Source organism: Neodiprion virginianus, chromosome 6, assembly GCF_021901495.1.
Source record: "Neodiprion virginianus isolate iyNeoVirg1 chromosome 6, iyNeoVirg1.1, whole genome shotgun sequence".
Taxonomy (NCBI): Eukaryota; Metazoa; Arthropoda; class Insecta; order Hymenoptera; family Diprionidae; genus Neodiprion; species Neodiprion virginianus.
This window is the reverse complement of record NC_060882.1, coordinates 25,360,365-25,382,165: the sequence shown is the minus strand read 5'-3', so window position 1 is coordinate 25,382,165 and position 21,801 is coordinate 25,360,365. Positions and strand designations below refer to the sequence as shown.

At 43.9% G+C, this 21,801-nt stretch overlaps 1 protein-coding gene and 1 long non-coding RNA gene across 4 annotated transcripts in view; one reads left to right on the top strand and one right to left on the bottom strand.

The window, feature by feature from the left end:
* The window catches only part of LOC124307478 (uncharacterized), a 43,112-nt gene that overhangs the window by 4,690 nt on the left and 16,621 nt on the right, over positions 1–21,801 (top strand). The gene's annotated exons all lie outside the window — the stretch shown is intronic.
* The window catches only part of LOC124307465 (fibroblast growth factor receptor homolog 1-like), a 48,105-nt gene that overhangs the window by 18,624 nt on the left and 7,680 nt on the right, over positions 1–21,801 (bottom strand). Inside the window, exon 1 of one of the 3 annotated variants that reach the window (XM_046769127.1) lies at positions 13,344–13,502. The exons of 1 other annotated variant lie outside the window; for it this stretch is intronic. The gene's annotated coding sequence lies outside the window, so the exon portion shown is untranslated. Of the gene's footprint in view, positions 1–13,343; positions 13,503–21,801 lie in introns of those variants that run through there. One more of the 3 variants, XM_046769129.1, reaches the window with a different exon arrangement.

Sequence of the window (21,801 nt, the reverse complement as noted above, 5' to 3'; positions counted from 1 at the left end):
TTAAAGGTGTGGGTGCAGCGAGTGCGTAACATTTTATTTACGCTTAGCCGAGTGTATAAAACGCAAAACAGACGGGTGTAATCCCTGAAAAAATACGCGGAATCAAACGTCCCCGAGATAGTGTAGCTGCGGCTTGTATTGCTGCAGGAACTCGGCGTCGCGACGCCGACCGGGCAATACCGATCCTTGGCTTTTGGCCAGCTTTTAGCACAGCTTGACGCAAAATTCACGCCGCCTGCGATCTAAGCTCTGCAGCGACGCGAGTAGAAAAGTATAACGTATGATGTATATACGTACAGTGTTCGAGGAAAATCGGAGCGGATATTTTGGCTATTTTGCAATATCAACGTGTGCCTTATTTTTTTAATTTTTTTTTAATTTTTCATGCTTCCCCCCCACCCCTACTTCTCATGGGACGTCGACGGCGTCGTGCAGGCGACGCCGATTTTTACGATCCCAACAGCTGACGCCCGATCACCGTAAAAATAACGACAATAGACGCTGCTGCGGGGCGATTCTTTCTTTAGAACGAAACTGGGGGTAAAATCCTTCTGCATGCGGAATTATCCGTGCATCAGAATCGTCGTGGTGTTTTTTTTTTATTTCGTTTCCTTTCTCTTCTCTACCCACTAATTCCAATTCTTTGGGGGGAAAAATTCTCTCCTCTCCGGTCTGCCGACGACAGGTGCTGCTAACACCCCGTTCGTAGAGGGTGGCGTTGCGAGGGTGAAATCACGAAATCGACTGTGTGAGAAAAAAAAGGAAACACCTCTGGCAGCAGGTGTTGCAGGGGGTGGGGGGAGGCGAAAGAAATAATCGCTGGTCAAATTTCCGACACTTTGATGGTCGATAAAGTGCTACGCATTCATCAAAGGTATGTATGTATATACATGTTACGTATACTGTATATAATGTAGCAGACCGGCTTCCAACACTTGTGATACACGGTCTGTTTTTAACACTGGTTGTGTACAGTTTTTGGTTAGACGTATCACAATTTCTTATTATAACACTGCTGCTACTTGGAATTTGATAGCTCGTGAATAGCATTCACATAGATGTACAAAAATTGAATAGTGTTTCTGTATCTACTTTTATTTTACTCCGTACGGGATAATTGTTGAAAACAGAAAAAGAACAAAAAAAAAAAAAAAAAACAATTCTTGATACGGCCATTAAGGCGAAAGTATAAGTAAACTTTCGTTGTACTGGAATTCTTCTTCTTCTTCTTATTCTTCTTCTTCTACCGTACACCGCCAAAAAAGGGATCAGATGTCGAGATTCGTGGGGAATCGGTCGCGTCATCCTCGAAACGATCACCGATTAATTTTCCCTTCTCGTTTTTGTGTCACGCACCACGTGCTCTTTCGTCCCTTTTCACCGCGGTTCGGGATGAAGTATTTGGACTGATCAAGATCGAGTGCTTCGCGGGGCGATGGAACTGCGGAGACGCGTTTGCCGCGACGCTACAGAATTTATTGCGCCCCTCGAACCTGCTTGTGCGTTTTTTATACTCATACCGTTCTCCGCCAGGAGACGGAAAGAGAGAGAGAGAGAGAGAGAGAGGGAGAGAAATCCTCTCTCCCACAGTCGATAATTGTTTTGGGTTTTCGTCAGGTCTGCCAGGCTCCTCCGAGCACTGGAGCAGCGTTAATGATCTATTGACCTAGCTGCTCTAGGTTTAGTTTTAGGAAAACGGCGGTGAAGGGCAAAAATTTTTTCTCCACACTTTTTTTCTTTCTTAACACCATTTAGAAAAAGTAGATACCAAACGCGCTCGGTTACCGATCCTTACAATATTTATTCAGTAAAAACCAAAATGTCATCTTTTTCGTAGTTCCAGAGGGACTTGGGTTATAAATGATTATCGAGGGTTATAAGACACAAGACAAAGCTGTTCCAGATGGGGAAATCTTTCTTTCTTTCGCTTTTCTCTCCGCGCCGATCATCGGCGAAATTTCCCGATCCGCGTCTCAGACGAAAAAAACAAGCCCCACGGGACACTCGCGCTTATTGAAGACTTGAAATTTGGAAAACAAACAGAAACGCAAGAAGGAGCAAAGCCAAAGGTGGGGCACAGATGCGGAGACCCTTGCTCCTCGAAGGCGGCGGAACAGCCAAGACCACCCTCCGTGCATTTAGCATAAACTCCAGAAGTTTAGGCTTAAAAAATTCTCAACTTAACGTTCCAAACACTGACCTACCGCGTTCAGGTATATAACCCGGCCGGTCCCACCCCTTCAATATTTCATCCGTTATATTTCATCGCGAGTGTAAGCTGTAACCTATGTATGTATAACATGGGAGCATGGAGGCCTGCATGGTTTACCATTATACTCAAATCGTTCACCAACAATTACCCCCATGTAATTTAATTAAACGGTGAACCCCCCCGAGCAGCAATAATATAAGCTCCTAGAAAAAGGGGCTGCAGTGCCGCTTTGTGAACGTCAAAGATCCTGGACCTCGACCATTCGTTATAGAATTATCTCTAGCTTTTTATTGTACGGCAACGGATTTTCACTCCCGTAAAAATGAAACGGTGCAAGTTTCAACCGACTCGGTGTATCTTTTTTCAGTCGACTTTTCTACTTTTTTCTATTTACTCAATGGCGTTTTTCCAAATACTTTGTCTTTCCGTATCACAAAGGCGCGGAATGTTATCGACAGAGAACCGATGATTGACCCGAATTTTACAGCGGCGCTGGTCCGACCACGTTCGCCGACGAAAATGAAATAGGTCATCGATATATTACGAGCGAGAGAAAATACCGGAACCTCGCTATCACTGGCCAAGGTACTATTTTAAGTCGATCGCTCAGGTCAGTAATTCTTGAACCTCCACCGCAGCGCTCGAGCCCAACATCTGAGCAAATCGAAAGCAATATTCCGTCACACGTAACGCGGTCACAGCAATATTTTTTGCATAGAATGGAAGGTTAAAAAACGAGTAGCAAACGCGGTCCATGTGGTCGACGTATACATGTATCGGTGGGCGGATCGGCCGTCGATTCTCTTGTTCGCGTCGGCGAAGGAGAAGAACGACGATTCGCAAAACACCGAGAAACGATTTGGCTGTCGTATATATATTATATAGGGGAAAAAGTTAATAGTCGAGACTTCCTTTCGCGGAAGGATCTCGCTCTACTTCTCGGCGTGTCAAGTTTCGCTCGCGCCTTTGCGGACTTCTTACACTCTACGCGGTTACAGAAATTCATAGGATTATAATAGTCGTACCAGGAATGAACGAAAAGCATTTGCCAAAATGTGTATATTCCGTTTCCGCGACCCGCTATGGCCGTTTTTATTCACATCGTCTCGAATATTACCGTGCATCGTTATACCTAGCTGTGTAAATTTTTCGTAAAAAGTGCTAAAGGGACATTATAGTCTACGGGTGTCTAGTATTATATTATATGTGTGTGTTCACGGTGTGTGATATATTTGTTCAAGCGACGCATCATAGTGGACACCGACCCGTGAACCATAAGAAACTGAGAAGAATCGAGGCGTCTACAGGCCGGCGTAAGATATGTACTCGTATATCTGGTGTGTGTACGAAAGGGTAAACATTAAAGAGGAGGAAGTAAATAGAATAAAAAGTGATTCTTTGAAGACTGCATCGCATCGAAGACTGCCGGGGCGAAGCGGTCAAACGGTTGACGAAAGACCGAGACCCATCTCGTATATCGAACAAAGAGAGAAATAAGTAGGGGGAGGAGGAGGGGTCGGCACCCTCGATGGAAAAAGTCACTCGGTCACTAGCCGCTCTTGACGAAGAACCTGAACCCACTTGAGAATACGGACTGTGTGTACATCTACCCACACGCAAGATGGGCCGAAAGCTCAAGTCCGAGTCTCTGTTCGTTGTCAAAGCCTGAAGAAGAAGAAGAAGAAGAAGAAGAAGAAGAAGAAGAAGACGAAGAAGAGGAAGAAGCAGAAGGGGAAATTAGAGGCGCGTTTCTCGACGCCACGGGGCTTATTAAACGCCCCGAAGAACGCGGCGCAAAGTATCTTGTGCCGCACCACCCTTCGGCTCCAGGGGCGGATATTAGGTGAATTATGCAGGGTTCGTGGCTCGGGAGGCTGGGAGGTCCGACCTTGGATGAAGGGGATGCGGAGGGATTTGAAACGGGGAATATCGTGCGAGGAAAGCAAGAACAGGGAGAAAAAGTTTCGAAAGAAGTAATTGTTTCCGTTCGCTGCGAAGGCGCGCTCTGCAAGCTCGATTCGAGAGACGGCACCGAGTCTCTTGTAGTTCGTTTGTGTGGTTAGTCGAGAGATTCTAATATTAGAAAAATTAAATATTTGTGGATAAGGTGGGTATATTAACTCGCAAATCCTAGAGAGGAGCGACCACGTGGGCGTATAGTGATTTCGTTTCGGTAGGCGTAAACACGTCGTTGAATATGTAAGAACGCTCATCCAGATCTTTCAGACTTATACACATGTACCGATGATACATAAATCGCGGTCTGGTTATTTACTCGGAATTCATAACGCTTGCCCGCGGCTGTGTGGCAACACCGAAAACCTAGATTCTCTATACTTGTAACACACGTGCGCTCCTAATTTAATTGAACTCTGTCTGAGACACAGTGGCTGAAGGTGAGGTAAAAATGGAAAATTACTGTTTTTCGTTCTACTCGAACGACGAGTTCCACAATTAGTTATCACAATCGGAAAACGTGACAGAAGCAAGAGGTACACGATTTAAGATTAACCCTCGCCGCAATCTCGAACTAAACAAGATTTCAAGGTGCAATCATTCCGACGAGTAACATGGTTACAATGGTTATAATCGAGCGGAGACTGGTTTTAAACTACACGGGGGCAAATACACTTGAGTTTTATTCTCGGTAGTAGAAACCGAGGCCTGAGAACCCCTGCATAGACGAAACACATGGCGCTCCTGTGCAACGGCGGTCCAGGTCTATTCTGACGTTGTAGCTGCGGCGCATGAGAAAGTTTAACGAAAACCATCCGCCTCGAAAAAACAGGATCATCTTGAGCTCCCGTAAGACTTTACTCGAGACTAAATGTAGTGTACAACGTTGTCTGGCGGTATAAAGATACAATTGAGGGTTGACGGAGAGAACTAAATCGTACCGATTAACGTCTCGCTGTGCCGTGGTTCGCCACCCTGGGAACCACCTCAAAGATTATACATTTTTCAACTCTCTGCTGGGCCGTGTCTTTTCTTACGGTTGTTTCTTCGGCGTGATAAAGAAGGTACTTCGTACGATGCGATGGTCGGTGGTCGTCATCCTCCATCCTTCATCCAGTCTCCCTCTCACCGCTGATCTTTGATGCAACGAAGTGTCGCACCGACCGGTTTCCAAACCGTTAGATTGAGTTTGATAAACGTTTAGCGGGTCTTCTTCCAAAGTTCAAGAGCCAATCTTTATCGGTCGTTCGTGTTTGTAATTTTTTGTCTCAGTTGTTGTAAATACGCGTATTAAGTAAGGGAGATTGTACGGGTGTAAAATACGGCTGAGTTTTCCATATAATATACGAAAATTCATAAACATCTGCGATAACACGTTTCGTGTGTGTATAAAAATTGTTGAGGGGTAATAATCGGCTCGTTTATTTTGATAAGCAGTGGATATATCGGGTCAAAGGGCGATGTTTAAATCTCTTAACGAATAACAGAAGGCGGGGGAGCATGAAATCTGTGATCTCTTCTGAACCGTGGTGGTATTACCCATAATTCCTCAGCGACGATAGTGCAGCGTGCATCTTCTTCGTGTTCTGTAAAGAGCCGTAAAAATATAGACTTACATGCCTCGTGTGCGTGGATTGCGAAGAGCAAAAAAAAAAAAAAATTGAAATAAAAAATCCGAGCTTTGTGCTCTACGCCTCCGCGTATACCTAATCACACAAACGACCGTAAAGCTCATTCCATGTTTCTTCCTAAGGTCCAGGGTCAAGTTAGGATCGGTCGGAGAACTCGCCGGTTATATACTAGATACATAAACGATCATCCGTTAGGCTAGGTCGAAAACGATGTCCCTGGGTCGTTACTTTTCCCCTTTGTTATTTTTTCCCCTCTTTTTTTTTTTTTTTTTTATTTTGCTTTTTCTTCTTGATCTTCCTTTTTTCGAAGCACTTCGTCGAGTTTCAAAAATTCGTCAAGAGGTTAAGAGAATCTTGAAACAATCGTCGGATCAAATGTGTTCATTCGCAACGAATGTTTCCAACGTTACTTTTAGACTTTATTCTATCGTTCTGAAAAAAATCTTACAAGTGCTCTATAAGTGCAAGCAACTGGAAAATGCACTTATCGTTAGAAATGAATTCCACGGCCGCCTTTTGAGCTTTTGACAGTTTCATAGTTTTCGTCCGATCGATCGTAAGGCGATATATGCGCAGAGGGGCGAGGGGTTTGAGGTTTATCAACACGAGAATCGCATTAGAGGTAATACGCACGGTTTGAAACGATGAGACAAGTCGCGCGGGAGTATATCGCCGGGTGTCGTATAGTCGTATAGTCGAATAGTCGAATAGTCGAATAGTCGAGGGGTTACACGGGCAGTAAAGCGGAGGAGTTAATGGAGTCTTAACTCTAAAACTAAATGGATATCCTTGGAGGATTACACGGCGTCTAATTTGACCGCCGCGCTTCCGAGTTTATCCGTGTCCAACTTGGCCCTGTAACGAGTATAACGATTCCAGGGTTAAAATCCCGGCTCTAAACGCAAGCTCTGGATAGACGCTGCGCCTCGCAGCTCATCCGCGGCGGCCCTCGAGATAGCTCGAGACCCAATCTCGGTCAGGGAAATACCGAATCATCGTCCTCCTCGGTCGTTAATGACCGTTCGCTGGCCATCGGCATCGGGGAAGGAGTCGATCCTCGAGGTAATCCTCCGGCCATTTAGTCCGCCACAATGACCTGCGATTAAATCTAACTCATTACTCGGTGAGTTTAACTCGTTCTTTGCCGCCCTTGCTGCTTCACCGCTGTGTAAGAGCCACTGCTCCTCCGGTCGGCGAAGTCAAAGAATCCATCCTTCCTCTCTCTCTTTCTCTCTCATTCTCTCCCTAGACGCACCAACACCACGCTGCTGGTTGGATCCTACAATGTTCGTGTGCCCCAGGGTGGTCCAAAAGAACACGACTCCCTCCGTTTTTCACGTCGACAATAATATCGCTTCAAGGAACCTTGCATTTTTTATGCACACAAAATTCGACAGCGACTTGCTTATAACGGGAATTCTTTTTTTGGTGACGTTTGAAAGAAGAAATTGATTCCTGCCTCTCGATTCATCTACATATGTTTATTTCTCGCCTTTCGCGTACTATATTATAGAATAATCACAATCCAACCGTAGCACCAATTGCCGTATGCGTACGCAAAAAAAAAAACAAAAAAACAAAAAAAAAGACCGTGTCAACTATTTATTCATCATGTGGGTGTTTTATGCAGATGTGTACCGCCCAAGCGTGCCTGAATTTCGGAACCTGTAGGGTGGAACGTGAAGCACCTTTGGAAGTTAACGATCAGAAATACCGCGTCAGGAGTCCAGAGCACCCTTTCTTCGTCCAACGATTTCTCCCCATGGGGGTTGAAAGAGGCGGCGTAACATTCACCGCGATGCTTTGGGTAAAAACTATAAACTTGGAGCACGTGCAGAGCCCCCGGGATCGGCTTAACCGGGACATTTTCCTCCGGCCAGATCCCTGTTGACAGTAGAACCACGTCGCTTGAAGATCCCGGTGCTTCTTACACCGATCTCTCTTCGTGGCATAACCTGTCCTGCGTTGCTAAGGATCAACACTTTCGGACTTGGACAAGCGGGCATCGAGCCTGCCGCTGCGCTGCTTCCCCATTCATGCGTTTTAATCGTCGGGTTCACACGGCCTTTGTCGTCTCTCTGCAGCAGGATATGGGGTTGAAACTAGTCGCTCACCAATCCAACCTCTCATCGTCGGTTACGACGATTTTCATCGTGGTACGTGCCTTGACGGCCTTTCGGAGGGATGCTGACGCTGACGCTTGACGGCGGATGAAAACCTTCTGGAATTAATTACCGTCGACGCGACTCTGGACGTCAACTTCTCCGAACCCTCGGAGTCTTGTGAAGGGGGCAGCTTATTCAGGTGCATAACAGTAAGACACTGTCGCTCCATTTGTCCGTTCTTACAACGATTGAAACTCGGTACGAATTTATTACAGCAACTTAGTTTACTAATTTCGAAAAATTGATCCAGCAGTTTCGATTTTCCACATTTTCTCGATGGCGATTTCCCCTTCGCCTGCGACAGCTCGCGAAGTCGTTTTGCGCTCCGCGTTCTCCAGATGGCCGTGATCACTTTCTGGTCCTCTCATCCGTCCGGGCCTCGTTATTTTTTCCTCCCGCTGTTTTATCTCCGTTTCGAAAGATATCGTGACGGCGCTGCCTGAACAGGCGCGAAATATGCCTCCGGCTTGACACGCTCGCTTCTTCGATGGTTGCCTGTGTAAACAAGAGATGTCTGCAGGAAGAAATCGGGGGACGAGATTCTTCGACTTGGGGTCACGCGAGGATCGCGCGGGGTTGAAACAGAACTGAGAAAGGGGGAATTTCCTGCGCCCCCTAGCTTTGGCAGGGCCCGAAATTTGGGCCAGAACAGGCCAAGCCTCGGTACTCCTCGAGGCCTCGTTCGGCATCGTAGACTAAATACCATCGTAAAATTCATCTCTGCATGCCCGTTGCAGCGTGTTTCAGTGTTTGGTTAACGGCAAGGTACGAGACTCGTTTATACGCGCGTCTGCGTGTTACGCACCTATACAGATTTAAGCTCAAGTCTGTCATGTAACGCGGCAAATGCGTAAACACGTTCGTGTTACACGTACGGAAACGTCGAATATTCGATGCGCCACCGTTTCTTGCCGAGTAATTAGAGCGAGGGCCTATTTCGGTGAGGCTTTTCACGAGGCGTTGATTGAGCCAGGTCAAAACGAGTGGAAGAAATTTATTTCTCCCCCCTTTTTTTCCTACTTTTTCTTCTTTTATTTCTTTCGAACAAAGGACCATTTGTGCACTGTTGCGCTATATTTTGTAGCTCGAGAAAGAAGCCTTTTAAGCTAAAACCACAAGAATGCTCAACGGTTACTGAGTCAGTCGGTAATTTACTGCTAGTTTTAACCCGCGCACTTAGCTTGTATATATCTATTTGAAAAAAAAAGGTAGTTTGAAAAAAGGAGAATGGTAAAATAATACTCGCTTGCGCCTAAGCGTATATGATACTTGTACCACGTGTATGTATATATCTACATATGTGTGATACGCCCATGCGATGATGAGATTTATTAAATAAATAATTTACGGCTGTTACGATTACGTCGCTTGGGTTTCCCTGGCATACGACGTAACGCGGTCGACTTGATAGATGTGTAATCGTTCTATCTGGTCAGACATATTTTTACTCCTTCGCTCATTCTTTGTCGGATAGATTCGACAAGAACAAAAAAAAGAACAAAAAATTACGATAACAAACGAGATAGAGAAGCGAACAATTAATTATACGTATAATCAGTTGTTCAAAAAAATTCCCCGATGTTCGTACAGTCAATTCGGCAGATAGACGAATCGGTGTGTATAAAAGTGACAATGACTCAATCCTCCGTTCGCAAAAGAATGAAAAAAAAAAAAGAAAAAGAACGACGAAACCCACAAGTTTATATTTTCAAACATTATGTTACACACGTATAATTTATTCGATCTTGCGTACTTTTTATTTCAACAAATAAAATTTCGCCTCGCTTAAAACAACAAAATAATTGACCGGTTCAATAAGATATACTAGCAATTGCAAAATGATTTCTCTCCACTTTAAATAACCTAATTTAATCCTAAAGCACGTGTTACAACCATCGATTTGTAATTTATAACAAACACCACTGAATGCTCGGTTTTTTTATGGAAAATAATAGCCATGTACCTGTCGCGTGTATAATTTAAATGGCTAGCTCATAACGATATGCATACGCGTATACGTATATATACAATATATATACAATATATATATATATAATCACATGATATGCCTGTATAGAATAAGCGAGGCGCGAAACCATTTTTAAGGATGATAATTCGCTCTAGGAGCGCTTTCGTTCACGATTGGTAAGCAGCAACGCCGTATAAGGTAGTCACGTGACCAACACAATAGACGATCTCGTGACGTGCATAACGAAAGCACGCGTCGCGAGCTTACAGATAGAGGCAGAGTTATACCTACACGCGCGGCGTGCTTCCTGTGCGCAAGCACGTTGTGTGCCGGCTTGGGCGAAGGAGTGTTGGTGGGTGGGGGTGGGGGTGGGGGGCAATGGGGCTCGGTGGGGTGGGGTGGGGTGGGGGGGGGGGGGGGGGGGGGGCGTAGCCGCACGACGGCAGCACGCGCGCCAAGAATATTTATAGACCTCAGAGTCGGGGGAGTCTTTGAAAATTAGTCGCGCCTATCGGTCGACTTTGCTTTCGAAACCATACATATAATACGTATGTACATATATTTAGGCATCCATAGTACGACATGTACACGTATACTTACGTACGATACTTTATTCGCATAATTGCAAGATGTCTGTTTTTTAATCCGGTATACACGTGTGTATCAAAATTATACCACGTGAATTACGACATTTGTGTACGAAAAAGTGTCGATTAATGAAGGATATATGCGATGTTGCGTTTGCGAGGGGATCGCGTAATTGAAATATTGCACGATAAATGAATGTTGGTTTTAAAAAGTATTTGAATGAGAAATCCGTACATTGCTGTGACAATTGAACTCTTTGGTATTATAGATTGATGCGAAAATACGTTACGAGAATTCTGTCTAAGGAATCATATTTTTGCGAATAAATTATGCCGTGCTGTAAATTCATGTCAGATGTTGAGAATTGATTTCAGGCTCGTAGAAATTTCGTTCAAATGATGATCTGTAAAATTTCCGTAAGTATGAAAATTGGTTGGAAAGAAAATACGTTTTCAGTATATGTGCAGCAGCAAAGATGTAAACATAACAAGAATAAAAAAAGAGTGAATTACTCGCTGTCGTGAAAAATATAATATAAATTAATGTTATTTTTTAACGGTGTACTTCACGAAGCTCGCTTCGTAGGTAAATGAATCGTTACGGCCGATATTAGTGCAGCGAACGAAGATCCGAGATTAAGGAGTGGGACACGTTGGCGGAGAGTAAGGAACAAGTATGCTAATGCCTTGTCTTATACGTATAGCATGTGGGTAATATATGTGTACAAGTCTAGGTCTGGAGGACAACGTGGGCCTATCTCAACGGAGACTAAGTGAAAGCAGATAAAACGAAAAATGGGAAAAAATGACGAGAAAAAAAAAGAAAAAGAAACGGAAAAGGAACAGTGGGAAAAGGTGCGCGATAGCTGATAAGCTATCCGACCTCGGGTTGCACTCCAACTGGTTTAACCCTGTTTCTAATGAATTTACCTAACAGGAATTTTGTCAACAGTTTGAAGCATTTTTTCTCGGTCAGTTGGAAGAAGGGGAAAAACTGTAACTTACACGTACAACGAGAACCTGGTTTAGAGATAAAATTTTGAAGGAATTGTATCTTTAACGTTTATGACGTTTAGATGAGTCATTTGTTTTATTACGGTTTACTGAATCTCAGACAATTTAATAAAAAACTTGCGTTACAACGGTTTTACCTCGGCATGAATCGTCACGATACGTTACTAACTTCAACATGATTATGTATCTACATCATATGCCCTCGGCAAACGAAAACTTAGTAGTCAAATTTGTTTATAGATCCATCAGAACGAATGGACGTGGAAGAATTTGCTGTCCCTCTCTTTGTAAACACACGTAGTACCGATAATTTAATTTCCCAGTATTTTCTAAATCGTTATCACGAAACGACGGTACGTTGCTCTTTCGGAGAATTTTATTACTCACAATCAGTAAAAATTTTCTTCACGTTATTCATCCTCGATGCAAAGTGAACTCAGCGCTGCCCGAGAAAAGCGAATTTAAAGAGTACCAATGTGACATATTTTCCTTCTTCGAATCTTGTTACCAGTACCGAATGAACACTATTATGTGTACATAACACCAAAGATAACAATTGATTAACGATATTGCAGAGTTGGCAAGCTGGGGTCAACGCGTGATACAATTTGTTCATATATTAAACCATTAACGACACGCGACTTTGACGCGAATGTCGGACTTTTGTTTTCCTTACAAACTTCCTTTTTCTCCTATTTTCCTCACAGGCATTATCGCGGCCTTATCACTCGAAAAAAGAATTTGTTTATCTATTTACTCTACTCGCTGACGGCACGCAGGGTGTTTGCTTATGCTTACCCGGCATACATTTGAGGATGTCATTGATTTCACGTACAGAAATCCGATGTTCGGTGTTATGTTTCAAGTTCAATCGCTGCGGGTATTATTTAGCCGTGATTGTATAAGAATTTGAACGATTTGTTGCAACGTCATTTGTGTTTCGGTACGAACATTGGGGAGAAATATAAGATTATCGTTATAATGGATTCCAAAAATTCAATCAGTCTGGAGGTATTTGTAATCCTGTTACTGTAATTATTATTTAATGGTTGCAATATTCTTCGAGAAATATATTACTTCAAGGAATGCGTGCTACTTACGTGACAAGAATTATCATTCGTGAAAATTAATGAGAAAAAATTCTTGCCTTATGAACTTCCAATTTTTCATTTTAACGATTTAATTTCATTGATTATTAATCGTAATACTACATACACGTATCGTGAATACTTTACGCACCGTCGAAAGAAGAAAAATATCATATTTTTATTGCAAAACAAGGATAAACTGTAATCGTCGTAAATTTGTTCAGAGATCAAAGATCGTCAACTCTAAGACTCTTTCACAATACTATCTCAGATTGGTCATTTATGTAATTCAACATATCTCATATATTCACACGTCATGGTTAAGAATATACTTTAAAACTCAACTTGGTAATTATTTTAATTCAAATGTTTTCGGTTTTCTTCTCATTATTCGCAACGAATCTTTTAATCATATATTATTCTCACAGCTTACGATGTAAGTTTAATAAATGGAAAACTGTTCGACCGTATAACTTGCGGTAAAAATTGGGTTTTGATGTTTGGAACACACGAATTTGAAGGTGATGTGGAATGAATTCAAACCGCCTTGGCATAAAAATGATTACACAGGTATTATTTATTTTTTGCAACAGTGACGGTGACAATTAATTTTTTTCAGCGGGTGCTAATCGTGCTAGCGTAGGAAAGTGTTTTTTTTTTTTTTATTCTTTGAGGAAAGAAAAAAAGGCGATTTAAACGTAGCACAAGCAATTTACTTTACCTTGGAATCGGGCGCGAGGATCTGCTGATAATTATATCACGAATCGTGTAAAAATTGAGCCTAATACCTTACTTGAACACGTTGTCTAGTATAACTGCAATTGGATCTGACACATCGCTCAAAGACAATTCTCAAACTTTGACCAGATTACTCTTGGCACGGTTAGTGAATTATCTGGTAGATGGCACAACCTTTCAGCGGTTAATATACCCTACCCTGATCGCATTCCCGTTTATTGCCTAATTTGCAGTATGCCGAGTTGCCCCGGTCTCTTTTTCTCTCTCTCTCCCTCTCTCTCCCCATCCGCCAATCGGAATTTTGCAACTTTTTGAACAGATGGCGCGTGCTGAACATACCGCGCATCGTGCGCGATTCGTTCGATTAATCCGTGCATCGAATATTATACAAATTTCGTTACGTTGTTTTATTTATTTTTTTTTTTCATTTTTTCACAATCGATATTTAGCAAGATAGAAATGCGGATTTAACATTCTGCATACGCTGCAGCATCGTCGGCACTTCAACCAACAGATGCATAATTCATTCGGTTTCAACCTCGTCCATCCATTGCACCCATCCGTCCATCCATCCATCCTGCATCGTCCACCATCCCGCAGCCATCCGAGCAAAGAAAGAGATGTGTATCGGACCCTTGGCGGGTTGAGGGGCGGCCTTGTCTCCTTTTCAACGTCCGCGCCTCGAATCTAAACATCTTTATCTTCTTCACGCATCTATCTCGATATATACATATATACATTACATACAGACGCCGATGCGAGTGCGGTGCAGTCGGTGGTACAAGAGGGACAGTTTACGTCCTATCGAAAGACGCCTAAACGACCCTGCTGACAAGCCTCCTCTCCCTAACACGAGTTCACCGCTATCTTTACCCCGCAAAAAATCTAACTCTGAGTCGGTCACGACTATTTTTTCAAACCGAAAAATAAGAAAATGAAAAAGAAGGAGTTGAATCGATTTCGCACAATAAGATGTAAGAATATCGCCGGATATACGCTCGAACGCTTTTTGATTCGACGATAGCTTCTCGGTAAGAGTGGGTGTTTCGACAATTTCCAAGACCTTCGTATCTTGCGAACTTGAAGGAGACGTCGAGAGGACCGGAGTCACTCGACCGGGAATTAGGACCCAACGTACCGCTGCACGGTTGCGACGACCGTTGTTGTCTGGTCAGGAAACGGCTACTTACAACTCGTCAGCATTACGCTAATTCGAGGCTCACCACGACTTACGAATGATAAGGCAGCGCACCCGTCTTTAAGCCCGAAATATTAGCCGCCCTACTAGCGTGTGGGTGAAAGAGTAGCTGCTAACGCGGTTCACCAAGTTCACGTCCTTCTTCTCCGGTTACACGATAACCGCCCACGCCGCAATCGTCTGTAAAGTCTAAAGTCGAGAAGATGCCTCAAATCGGCGTGAAAATTTGCTAAATTTTCCAACGAGTCGGCGATACCTGGACTCTGGGCTTTGTTTTGTTACCAACTTCACAGAGAAGGCATTGTTCCTTTTTGTTCAGGGAGGAAACCACGTGTCCCTGATTCCCGAAGGGATCTGCCGTTTCTGGCGTGGCATTCGAGTCGGCACGAAATCGACCCTCGAAGTCGCGCCAGCCTTCATGCCGGGGCATCTGCGCCGAATTACTTCGGCGCGCGGCTCATTAGAGAACTTCCTCTCTCTTCTTCTGCGTAAATTTCTGGTTCCTCTTCGTCCCCTCTTCTTTATTTCCTTACACCCACCCGGACAAAATCCTGCGGATGTACGATGATTTTCCGGTGACTACAACGACGAGAAGGTGAATCGAGCCGTGACGGCGACGACGGCGTCGCGACGCGAACCCTTCTTCCCGGAATTCCCTTCACCTAGTCGCAGGACGTCATCCTCCCCAATAACCGCAGACGTTTCACGCGCGATATCAATTTCGCGTCACCTTTGTCAATTATTCCAGACACGCGCTTCGACTTCCAGTTCGCTTCAAGTTTACTCTGGAATAACATTACCCGGTTCAAAAGTCCTCGACGCTCTTCTTCGCGGGATGAAGACGAGACTCCTCGCTATCTCCAGTTTCGAATCTGTTTAAACAATTACAAAACCGTTCACGTAATCGTTGGACGAAACTCTACCGCCCGGATAGGTTGACGCACGATGCCAACGCGAGTCGGTCTAGCTATTTGGTCTTGTATAAGGTAACCCTGGTGGTGTTCGCCGCTCAGCGGAAGTCCATCGTGATTTGTTTTGACACCGGAAACAGTGCACGTGTGACGTCGACAACGCCGGCTTGTACGCACCCCTGCATCCCCCTGCGTGCCTTCTCTCCTCCTCCTCTTTTCTTTCTTCTTCTTCTTCTTCTTCTTCTTTAACCACGTCTTTTACCGTTTATAGCGCGCTGTGTGTATCTTTTACACATCGTCCGTTCTGCGGCGCAGGCGTCACAGGGCGACTAAAAAACCACCCCTCCACGTAAAATGTACGTACATTTCTTACTCCGTTGCACAGGGGATCGTTTATTTTTCGAGGATTAATAAACAAGAACTTGATTGTTGCTTAAAAAATTTATCGATGTCAGATGATTTTTATTTCATTCAATGCGATTCTACAACCAGACGTAGATTTCATAATGGCACCACATATTTCGAACTGTCGAAATCATTTTTAATCACCAGTTTCATACGATTTCGGATACATCTCGATATTCATTTTATCTACTGAGAATATAGTGAGCAATCGTCTTCCAAGAGTCTAATTACTACCGTCTGTCGAATATTTACAATTGTTTGACTTGACGAAAGAGAGAACGGAAGAATGTTTTAATGTTTCTTTCCTTTCGTCTCTATTTTTTTGTCGCAATAATTTGACGCGTGACTCGACTCAAGTTAAAGACTCTGTCTTCTACGTATTGTACCTACGTGTATATATATATATCTGTGTGTGTGTGTGTGTGTGTGAGGTAAGATTTTTATGGCCATTTGTTCGTTGTGAAACGAACAAGCCGACTTTTGTCACTCGGCTATACAGCTATATGTGTATTGTATGTGCAGCAGTATTATACGCCTATGAATCCGGTCATTGTGCATTATGTTAGGTTATTCTAGCTTTGTAGCGAGTACCTAACGACATTATACCTACCATAGACTCTGAACAACGACGATATACATGTGGGTATATTCTACTGACATTTGTACGGAATAATAAAACTACACCGTTACGGAGTGTTGTTTTTTCTTTGTCGAAAAAGCCGGTTGTAAACGTAATGTGTGCATCCTACCTTCGTGCTAATTTCCCGTATGCGCGATCTGCCAGTTTATTACAGCCGTTGCAGTTGAAATTCGTTTTTACAGTCATATAAAAGCATTTTTCTCATTTTTATATTCATGAGTTCCGTTTTGTCGGTTTTCCTTTTTTCACTCACTGTAAGTGTAGATTTTAAAAAAATCACATTTATTAATGTACATTGTAAAAATCGCTGACATCTCTCATACGGTTCAACGGTTCAAAATAAAAAATAGCAGTATCCAAAAAATTGTACGCGTATCAAAGTAATTATTTGGAATGTCTATAATTTCACTCGTTGCATAAATTTCCAAAGCGTCTTCCGCGGTATCGCGCTGTGAAGATTGTACACAAAAATATACGATTCGCATATTATCACTCGTGCAGCTACCTGCGGACAATGCATGGAAATGTAAGGATTTTGGCTCCTCGTCAATATGTAATCTTTTTCCGCGTGTGGGCTTCGCCTTTCGAGGCTGGTGAAAGTACACGGCATACGTGTTGCAGGCGATGACTTCCTCGCGGTTGCTTCCCGTTCGCGTTTTACAAGAATTTGCATAACGCCCACGGGATCGACGCTGCCGTCGCTGCTGCTGCTGCACGCATGTTTGAAGAAGAAAAAAGTGTTTACGGGTGCACGTATATAACGGACGAACGGTTCGCACGTTCGAAATGCATTCATTTACATTCGTATCTTTCGGCTTATTTGTGTAATTATACATTCGTACATAAGGTTGATTTTTCCGCAATCTGAACGCGAATCGTTTTTTCGTTTGTTTCATTTATACAATACAAATATGTGGGAATAGTATTCTATTATTTATTAATTTCCGTTTATTTTGTTCTTGGGAGTGAGGTCGAGTTGTCGCGTTTAAATACGTCACCCGTTTCGTACCACGTGGTTCGATAAATCTCATGATCGTCGTCGTCGCGAGGTCAGGTTCTGAGAAAAATTAGTCTTCTTCCAAGTTTTTTCAAACGTTATTTTCTTCTAAAAAGCTCGCCGCTTTAAGGCGGCATCGGAGTACAAGTCGAGCTTCTTGTCGGGGTCCCGAAGTCCGCCCTGACTCACCGCGCCGGCGATAAATAACTTTCATAGAGCGCAACGCGGTTCCCATTCGACGAAAAAAATCGTGATCCAGCGTGATCGCGAGAAATCCGCCGACGCGTCGCGACGTATAATCTCGGCATACCCAGCTATCCCGTACGGACCAATTTGCCGTTCGCGAAGAGAATGTCTCGACTCGTTCATTGTCATCCGGCGAGCCGTTGCATTCCGCGTCTTTTCAACGGACGACACATAAATATCGTAATGCGCGAACGCCCAAATGTTTATGCATACGTAGTGCAGCGTGCATCGTGGTCTCATTCTGTGTCTGCGTGAACACGGGACGTAAATACACGGAGAACCCGACCTAAATACGTTTCCATCTCACGTCTCTACGGACGCTATTCGACACGAGAGAATATTGCCTGTCGTCACGCCGCTCGGTGACACGCGGGTCACGCAAATTGATCCTGTCAGGTTTCTCTGTAAATTTTTCGATGAGAGAGCCAGCCGAGGAACGTTTTTCGCTTCGCCAACGTATTCAATTAAACTTCAGCCGCGTATCGGCTGCAGCAGTTCTTCTTCATCTTCGTCTTCTTCCTCTGGTACAGTTGGAGAGTCGGATAATTAACGTCAGATCAGGGGGCGTCCGCAGGGGACTGTCGACCCACGGGTCTAATAATCGCGAGTTAAGAAATTATTTGGCAACGCAACAATTTATCAGACGACGAAAATTCCCAGAGGGCCGGGGTTTGATCAAAGAAATCGCGACACACGCTGTTCGGTTCGTATTGAAAACATTTAGATAATTATGATATTACTTCCATGACCCAGATTTTGATTGAAACAATTCACCTGTGACTTTTAAATCAATGCGTATTTTATTTGCGAGGGGAAAAAAGAAAAACAACAACAGCAATAAAGACGATTGGTTTCCGTTTGTATTTATACGAATATTCATTTTTCTCGTGTGGTCATGTTCTTAAAATATCTTATAACTGAACATTAAACAACACACCACTTATACTGTATACTTCCGTTTCGTATAACATCTTTCAAGGTTTATTAAGTCACTCGCATTATGTCCGCCGACCATCCTCGCCCGTTACTTCGACATTTTTACGCATCAACTCGATATTACATAACTAAAGTTACGTGATTAAATCATGCATCGGTATATTAGTCCACCACACACGGTATAGACGAGAGGAATAAAGCAACTGGGATTTTTTAATTACCCGTCGCGAAAATGTGATTTACAAAATCGGTTAAACAGTGCACGAAGAAACCGAGAGGCGTTCGCGTGGATCTGTAACAAGCGTGCAAAGCCATGACAGTGTTCGTAATCGCGTTAAATCGACGTTGATTACAGCCGTGTGTAATAGTACAATATAGGAACGAGAAGCAGAGGAGGAGCCGCTCGAGGTAGTAAACTAATCTTTTTAATTATCTCGTTTGGTCGGTGCGAGTTGTAACTACTGTAAGCCGATATGTTAATGCGTGCGCAGGTCGAGTGTGACGCTAATGGCGTGTTTCAACGCCACGCTGCCTCGGAAGTAGGTAGGTAGGTAGGTAGGTGGGTACTCGGACTGACGCGAAGCCGGTCAGGTGGACGCCGAGGGCCTCGCGGTAATCAACATCATCCTGGAATGCACTCACCCCCCAGGTACGGGCTCCCGCGTTATGCCGAACACAAGATTCGACGTCTTATCGGACGATTCTACCACCCAAGGAGCGATAATTACGAAGGAATCGACCCTTGGCCGTGTACGTGCAACCCGCAGCGACACCTTCCGATTGCGCTTTCGTGTCAGGAATCGCAACGGCTCGAGTCAATTTCACGATGTGTAATAATAGCCTTCTCTTTGGTGTCTTTCCGTCTGGTTTACTTTACTATTTTCGATGGTTTTATTCTTCTGGTTGCGACCCCTGGCCTATTACTCTAAGGATTTGTTGGCATTGGTTTTCGATTCGCGATAGTAAGTAAATAAATAAATAAATAAATAAATAAATAAATAAATAAACATGGCAAATAATATTTTGTCCCACCTTCGTGGCGTCGTAGAATTTTAGACACTCCTACGCTTGGACCCATGAATTTGATGTGCAACTTAATTCTCATTCTACATTCCTCATGGTTGCCCGTAACGTGACGTGAAGAGATTAACCGAAGACTTGAACAGCGTGTATGTAGGTACCTACTGTGCCGATCGTTGTGAATGAAGTCTCGTTCTTATCGCGATCGCTGATCTTATAGATCGTGCTGACACTAGGAATAGCTAGTAGACCTTTTCGTATACGCGGTTCGCATTTGTACACGAGGCACATCGGTCGTCTAATCACGGGCCGGCACTAACGTCATACGAGGGTACTAAAATGGTATTGAAATTGATCCTAGACTCGATTTAAGCCAAGGTAACTCAGCTTCGGTTCTACCGTCGAGATCGTTACTCGGTGATTTTATGCCTGGCTTTTGAACGTACATCCGACTTCCGGATATCTTATATACTGCGTGGATTTTCATCGGCTTATCGTTAGTGCCGCTCGTAAATAACTTTGGTCTTTCATTGTTAGACGATTTGTAACTATCGGTTATTTTTTATGTATCGCATAAAGGTACCGTGAAATATATTCGAATTTGCGAAGTAAGGAAGTGACGATTTTTATGTTTATTTTCGTAATTTATTTTACAAGTTCTCTGACGCGCGTTCATTTGCGATTGGCGTGTGGAAAATGGGGATAAAATCGTCGGTATAAACCAAATAGACACTTGGCAGAATCCAGAACTCAACTCGGTTTATATCAAAGAGTTGCCCTTGCGGCACGTTTCGAAATACCGAATGTTTGTTATTACTTGTTCTCTCGACGGGTACCAGAAATTTACGTTATTTTCGTCGAAATTTTGACTGGAATTTTACTAAATAAACTATCCAAGAAATGGCCGAGCGTACGTTTATAATATAATATATATACACGGACCGGAAGATCCGCGATATCGAGTTACTGAACGGAACACCGTGTAAGACGGGTTTGTAGACTGCGTAAACGACGAACACGAGAAAAACCTGTACTCCAAGACTTTGCAATAGTAAAATTCTAACTCGGAAATCCTCGGAATTCTTCAGGAAGCTTTGGTATCGGAGGCTGAAATACTTGTGCTGTTAATTGGCAGGAAACCACCGTCACTTAAACGAAAAGGAACGGAGAACCGAAGCGGCGGAAGAAAAGAGAGGAAGAGAAGAGGCTGGTCCGGAGTACGGACAGGTGTTCCATTCGTCGTAGATTTTGTCTTGCAAGGAGGCGGCAGACGGTTGTTCTCGAAAAATCCGGAAAAGTTCACAAATTGAAGAAACGACGTCGCTCAAACGCGTTAGTGTCTTTGCAGTGTGTGACAAGTGGAGTTTCAAGTGTATCAGATTCTGAGAAGAGACGGAAAATGACGAGAATCAAAGACGAACGCACCTAACCAGTTCCCATCAGTGAAATTGCCAATCACTCGGTGTCTGGAAGCTCTCTTCGTGCAGTCCCACTCAGGCTTCTTCTTACTTGCCGCAAAGAGGATCGCGGATAAGAAGAACAAGAAGAAGAAGAAGAGCGAGGTACGTACGATGAGTTGAAACTCTTTGAAAAAACACACAAAGAGTTCGCTTTGCGGTAGCTAACAAGACAGATGCGTGTCCATCCCATGAATGAACAGGCCGCAACGGGGCAACGGCAACAGGTTATTTGCTTAGCCGAGAGACGAGATTCTACGAGGAGGATCTCTTACGCGGTACAACGTCGCGCCATTCCAGCGTTGGACTCAATAAACGTTCTTACCCGCCTCTTCCAGGTGGATCTTGTCCCGGAGGCGTCGTCGCTCTCTTTGCTCTTCAAGGTTCGTTTATGCGCCGGCTGGCGAGCTTGTAGCGATATCGAGTTTTATGCCCCCGTTTTGCCACGCGACCTGACGGCGCTTTGGCCGTAAAAGAAAAACCGGCGACATTACAAAGTGTAAAAATACCGATGCGCAGAAGACGAACACGTCGTACAAACCTTCTCGCAACGACGCGACGCTTGGCCTTTGGCCACGGCGACGACGCGCGTTCGTCCTCCGTTCCTTCTTCGGAACGTCGCGCAGTCGAT